Source organism: Gouania willdenowi, chromosome 3 (genome assembly GCF_900634775.1).
Source record: "Gouania willdenowi chromosome 3, fGouWil2.1, whole genome shotgun sequence".
Classification (NCBI taxonomy): domain Eukaryota; kingdom Metazoa; phylum Chordata; class Actinopteri; order Blenniiformes; family Gobiesocidae; genus Gouania; species Gouania willdenowi.
The window spans coordinates 15,684,462-15,691,961 of record NC_041046.1 but is presented as its reverse complement, the minus strand read 5'-3'; positions in this window follow the sequence as shown (position 1 = coordinate 15,691,961).

The window sequence follows — 7,500 nt, the reverse complement described above, 5'->3', positions numbered from 1 at the left end:
CTTTAACCTAAAGCCATGTACCCCCTGCTCCTGCACAACTAAAAAAACACAATAATGTAATGTCATATACAATCTAGCCAGACAGTGAATTTTGTATCTGATTTTTACTTGTCCTGTTGAAGAATAATATATAGCACTCAAAAAACAGAATTATAATTTGATTTATTTCAATACTGGCATTTTCATTTTGGAAAAAGAAATCTACCAAACATTTGTTGATTGAACATATTATTATATATTCATCACCTTTAGACTGTGAAATTCAACTATCTACAACTTTAATAAGAAAGGTGAGGTTGAGGGGATGAACATACAGTAACTCTGCAATGTTGGGCTGAATTTGAAAGAGTTTGAGTCTAAATTTATATTTATATTCTAGTTTCCATTGCTGTTTTGTTTTCAATTACCTGTACAGTATTTTTGGGCACCTTGCTCTAAAGGCCTGGGTTTGGCCCCCGAGCCATGAGTTTGAAACATATGTTCTAGAGAGCCTCTATCCTGCATGTTTCATCTACACCTGGTTGTAAAGGATTTCTCATTATCAGGCTTTCTGTAGAACTGCGTGATGATATTATTTCATCATTTTTATAAAAACATGTCTGAGGTTATGTCAGATATTTAAGGAATTATGTTGTAATAAATTTGCTCTAAATTTATTAATAATAAAGAAATGTATAGTTATCAACGTGCTAACTACGGTAATTGATAAGGGTGTAAAAAAAATAATTTCAGCGATATATTGTGGTATTTTACTGCGCGATAATCATATTGATTCCAAAAATGTCCAAATTGATTTCTTAAATCGTGTTTTATAACAAAAAATAAAACGCCCTGGTCTCACCTCACTCCTCAATGCATTTTAGCTTGGAGGTTCATCTCACTTCATTTTCATAAAACATACTGGGCACTTGTGTGGTTACTTTAAAAAAATAATAATAATAAGTTGATAACTTAAAGCTGTTATCCGGAGTTTCTAAGAAACGTCTCAATGTTCCGCCTTAAACAGCCTATATATATATATCTCTTATGGATGAAACAAGATTGTAAATTCTATAAATATGTACTCACTACTTCTTTCTTTTTTTTTTTTAGTGAGAGCGTTAGATTTCTAAGCTCTGTGCGTTGCTGAAGGGGATCCCAGGTGATTCTTTACACCCAGGACAGGGCGCCAGTCTATCACATGATAATCACAGTGTCAGGTGAGCCCATGGAGGATTGAAAAACAATATGTGCAAGAGAAGCTTAAAAAACACACACACACAAATTGCCTGTATCTCTTCAAACTCAATGTGGGTTTATTTTTTTAAAAAGTGGTGCAGGTCAAACCGGTACCTGTAAAAAAAAAAAAAAAAACATTGAGTGAAACATTTTTTTTTTTTTTTAGTTTCGTCGACTTGCTTTTGTTTACTGTGGTAACATGAATTCAGTTTGCATGGCAGAACTAAGAGTTCACCTCCATCATCCTTTTTGTTACTAACATCTGTTGCGCCCCGAGGCGTGTTTCAGCTCTTGAGCTATTATAAGGGTCACAATAATATAACGAGTTTTAACTGCAAAGACAGCCTTTGTGTGGGTTTACACATGCAGGCATATCAAGGTGCGTGTAGACATTCATGGTGTTTGTTATGAATGCAGTATCGATGTGCGGGCAAATCCTTATCAAAGCTGTCCCGCTGAGGTTTAAGTGTTTGCATATAAAGTCCTTTCTGACCTCAGCTTGTTGGCATGCTGTGCCACTCAATGAGGCAGATTATAAAAGTGGAGTCCACACCCTCCAATTTTCATAACACACCATCACGGGATCTATTTCCTACCACCACTTTATGGGAAAATGAGTGATAGATAATGGAATGCATGGGGACAATGATACCAGTGAGTGGATTCTGAATGTGTTTCCATGAGGTCACTGTTAAAGCTGCTGCCCATGATATTTTCTGATTAGTTAAAATCATAGTTATATGCCTCATAGATCAATGAACATCATTTACTCCAAAAAGAAAGTAAAACGGTTGAAATTGCCGCTTGAAATATTGTTTTTATCTTCACCTTACACACTCCATTTGTTTGACGTTTTTTGCACATTGCATTGTGGGATGTGTATTCCCATAAACAGATGCATTTAAGTGTTTTTCCTGTAGCTGGGTTTCAATTACAGATTTTCGCAAAAGAAAAGTGATGTTTCTAAATGTTGACAAAGTATAATTGCGCTTTGAACGTGTTTCCATTAAACGTGGTTTTGAGTGGAGCCTCTTAACTCCCGCTCAGAACCTTCTTAACACTCTGCATTCCTTTGTTGTTTCACGTCTAATGTGGCAGTAATAATTTTAAGTATAATGCTAAGAAATATCCTGATCTCCTCTTCTGTTTACACATACCGCGCCATGTTTTCTCGGAGAGAAGTGGTCATTGAACCCGGTATGTTATATTTTGTGATGTGTATTTGCGGGAAAGGTGTTTCCTTTGCGCTTTTGCGACACATTTCAATATCAAAACGTCTGAAATTCCTCCTCATGAAAGCGTGAAAAACCTTTTTGAGATATTTGAGTGTTATTTCGAAATTCAGGAGTTTTCTTTACCAGTTTTCATTACACTATTTAGATCAGCTAGTGATTCACTTGACACTACTTTTGTTCTACTTTGCTCCTGGTATTCCCTGTGATATCAGAATCAAGTAAATAGACTTGTATGCACCCGTCTCTGTGACTCCACATCCCACAATGCAATGTGTGTAAATGTTAACAAACTGAGTGAAGATGAAAAGAAACTTTCAAGTAGTAATTTCAACCGTGTACATTGGATTCTATCATCTATCTATGGATTCATCTGATTAAAAAACATTGTGGGTCGCAGTTTTAAGAATGCTGAATTGTCTCAAAATAGGAATTCCAGGTATTATTTACTATATATTCTATGAGCCTCAGTCACGGCCTGTGTGAGACAATTACTCAACCACAGCACAGAGACAGTAAATGGGATGTAAAATCTGTCATAGTCTTGTAAATCTCCCATGGTGACTGATTCGGTTTTGAATCTTCAGAAGAAAAAAAAAATAATACAAGATGACAATTCTGCTACTTTGTAAATAATTAATAAGAAAAATGCTAATTACAAAACAAAGACAAATGACTGGAACGTTTTCACTGGGGTAACTCCATTACACTGATTGATTCATAGACAGCTAATTCAAATATGATCATTTATTTTATATTCAAACTGAGTTTTTGCTGCTTTAATTAGATGTTGTATTTAAAAAAAACAGTGTCTCACCATAAAAAAGAACCACTTGTCAAAATGTGTTATATCATTCTAAGACACTAAAACACCATCTGTTAACCTTATTTTTATACGTATCTTCATTAAATATATTTTGTTAAGTGTTTTTAAATTATAAAGTATTACCATACAGTCAGACATCAATTATTTTCACCATTGTCTGACAAATATTGGCGTTGCAAATACCATATGTTCAGCTCTTTATTTGAAATCACACTATTATGTTTACAAAGTCTCTTATTGTTCTGGCCATGGTTACTTGTATAAATCATGGAAAGATTCTTTTATGTGGCTTCTGTCAAGTTTGTCATTCCCTCTTCAGCTTCTTCTCCATGGGATGTGCTGTCTAACCGGTACCCCCTGCAAAGCCACGGCTCTACTCATTCATGTTAGTACAGCTGCCTCTTCCCGATGCAGTCCCAAACCAACAGCAGCAACAGCTGGCAGGACTGAGCCTCTGTCTGGCTCAGTGGGCCAAATGTGTTGAGAATGCGGTCTGATCCGTGTGGCAAGAGCGTTGGCCGCGGCATGCGCGCTCGCGTTTTTCTGTGACATTCGTCATTCACTTGAGTTGAAAATATTGAACTCCAGCGAATGTTTTGCGTGACGCGCAGACGCGAAAGCCAATCAAAGTCTCGTTGTCAATTATGTCAGGCCATCAACATGGACACCGGTCTTTTCACCCATTTCAGCATGAAGGAGAAAATAAATGTGGAGGTGTGTGACCACCCGGAGCTCTACGACACGGCCAGTGTTTTAGTTTTTTCCTGAAGCAAAGAGTGAAACTCATCGAGATGAATGCGTCGCTGGGGAACCAGGTGAATCCAGGAACGGCAAGCATTAGCCTCAAGTTCCTTTTTTTTTTTTTTTTTTTTTTTAAGCTTTTTTGCTGAGCTTTTTGTCAGAAACTGGCATTTGTGTGAAACTTACCTATATTCAACTGCTAATTACGGAAGAACGAAACAAACTATAAACTTTTTTTTTTCTGATGAGAGTAAAGTCTATTCTTTCAGAATCTGGTTTCAGATTTTACACAGTCATAGTACAAAATATTCTGTGGTTCTTCAAAGACCAGTCAAAATGCTCTAAAATGGTGGCAGTCAGGGGGTGTCGCTGTTCTGAAAATGGCTGGCAGCCAATGAGTTATCTGTGAGTTCACCAAAATCTGACTATTGGGTCATTTTGACCTGAGGACAAAAAAAAGTAACTTTTTGTATACAGTTTTCATGAAAAATCAAAAAAAATTAAACTTCTCACTTTTTTTCTAACATTGTGATGAAACTAAGAAAATTCATCTAATTTCAAGTTGAAAAAAATTCATTGAGGGATTTTTAACACTGTAAAATGGAACTGGGTCATTTTGAGGGTTAATAACAAGGCAGTGGCGAGCCGTACGATTGCCATATCAATATACTGACATATTCTATTCAGACACAGCGCCCCTATTTGGCCAGTTTAGGTCACTTGATAGGTCAGTCATTGGTCTGTTTAGGTCATGTGACTAAGACTATAGTTATAACCTTAACCCTAACACTAAGACGCTACGTACGTGGACTTCGCTAACCGTACCAATAGCACCGGGGATTGTCCGTACGGCAACTATACAAAGACACTTTCTAATAATAACAATCATGTCTTATTAATAGCATTCAAATGCATTATTGTCATTTTTTACCATTGCTATCTCCACTTAGCCACCACCTTGTCTCTCTCTCCTCTGCCTCCCTCCTTCACTCATTACCGCCCCCCCTCCCCAGTCTTTCCTTTCTCCTGCTGTCACCTCTCACAGAACCTGGCAGCATCTAGCCAGCTTGCATTTTAATTTGGCCCTGAAGTTACTTATTTCATTATCGATCATCCGTAATGCTGAATCAATGTTCATCTTGTTATGTGGGCCATACCCGTGTAATACAGTGATAGTGGTGCCCAGAGTTACTCATTCCTTTTACAAAGTGACTTTACCGTAAAATCAATGCTTTGTGTTACTGATACAGGGGGAAACTGCAGCAGATGGAGTGAGAGTCAGTGGCAAGAGAGGAAACAAACAAAAAAAAGCGTTACCTCACCCTCCATGATGTGTTGTTGAAGGCCTAGAGCTTAGCACATTTCCTCAGTGTAAATATTGTAGTGTAAGCTAGGATTTAGTTACACTTGGATAGTAATAATAAGGCTACTGTGGTCCTTTGGGTCCAGTTGGTTGTTAATCCTGGTTTAGAATAATTTTCCAAATAAAAAAAGAAAAAGTTTGCATCCTATAGTATTTAAAGGGGACATATCATGCTAAATCCACTTTTTTAGCCCTTAAATGTATTTTGTTGTATATTTAGAGTGCTTAGAAGTACAGAAAAAATCAAATTAGTCTCTTCAGGTGCTCCGTAGATATCTTTATATTCTGTTTTGCTCATATTTTTCAATCTGTTTCGATTTTTCTATTCTCTATTACGTTTTTTGAACTATTACATCACAGTATTTGCAGCGGAACTGCCAAATTAGTACATCAACTCCAGGTCCAACACTTCGAGCAATCCGCCATTTTTATTTCTCGCTTTTATTTTGTAGTCCATGCTCAAGGATGCCGAAGTTACGAGAGGATAAGTCAAAATGTTTGGTTGTTGGATGTAGTAACCCACATGCTTCATTACAACGTCTCCCAGCATCAGAACCTTTTCGAAGTGCCTGGTTGAGTTTTATTTTTCACAGAAATGTACCCACATCTGTGGGTAAGGTCATTTTTGTGTGCGCAAAGCACTTCAAGCCATTCTAAAGAAGGATTTTCCGAAACACTTTGTCTGATTGAGGGTTCAATTCCTTCTATCTTTGGAGATGACGAACAGAGCACTTCGGTAAGCTGTAAATAACGCTAAAAAGTGTGATGATAAGACGTCCCTGTCATTGTTTTGTTAGCATTAGCAGTTGCACATCTTCAGACTTCATATGTTAGCGCTGTGTGCTCGTTTTAGATCCTTGATGATATGGCCTATGTGATTTAATTTAAGTCTAAAGTTTTCATTAGTCACTTCATTTTGCTGTTTTTGTCTTTGAAAAGACTGTATTAAAATGCATTTCGTGACGTTAGCTTGGCGCTAGCGTTAGCTCGGTGCTTGTGTTAGCTCACTTGTTAGGGTTCTGCAGGTTCATCATCTTCATTTTCATCTCGCTCCACTGGGTCAGACTCTGGCTGTAACATGTAAGGCTGGATGGACAAGTCTTCTGTTGTTGACATTTTGTAAATAACCTCTGAATAAAAAGTTTATGCGCCACTACATAGCCGTATCTCTTCTATCAAACTACAAAAATGGCCGAACAGGGTGGAGTTGAACCGAGTGTCACCTGGAGAGGGGGCGGGGTATGGAGTGTCTCATTTGCATTTAAAGAGACCGCACCAAAACGAGTTGCTCTCAGAAGCACATCAGAAAAGGGGTAGAAAAGAGGCCTGTGGAGCTATAATAATGAGGAATTCAGACCCAAGCATTGCAGTTCCGCTTTATATAGACCACAACTGTATGATTTATATGTAAAAAGGAAGGATTTAAAACCATGATATGTCCCCTTTAAATGAAATGGTTGCATTTTGTGAAATTTGCAGATCTGTCACAGGACAATGGAGTCTATCCCAGTCTATAGGATGCATTACAGCTCACACATTGGGCAGGTTGTTGGTCCACTGATGATGTCACATAGAGAAAGAACATCTAGACAGACAGTCATTTACTATAGTCTATATCAGTGACTCTCAATCTTTTTTGGTCAAAAAAAGTACCCCCTTTGTCTTATTGCTGAATCCAAGTCCCCACTTTGTCCGACAACAACATTTTGCTGAAAAAACTATTTAAAAACAACTATAGAGCTTAATGATGGAATGAATGAGTGATAACACACATTTTTTTAAAGAACCTCATTTTCTAAATTAGTGGAAATAAACATTTTTCTAGAATTAGTTTCTGATCATGTTCTGATCATGTTTGATCTCATATATATATATATATATATATATATATATATATATCAAACATGATCAGAAACTAATTCTAGAAAAAAAAAATGTTTTTGGAGTCGCCAGAAATTCTTGATATCAAAAAAAAAAAAAAAAAATAAAAAATATTTTATTTTGTTTTTTTACTGCATTTTAGTTGAACAAGATTTATATTTCACAAAGTGAAAGTATAGAAATACAGCTGTTTAAGATGTGTGTTGTTTCACTTTATTTATGTATTTTTTTTTTAAAAG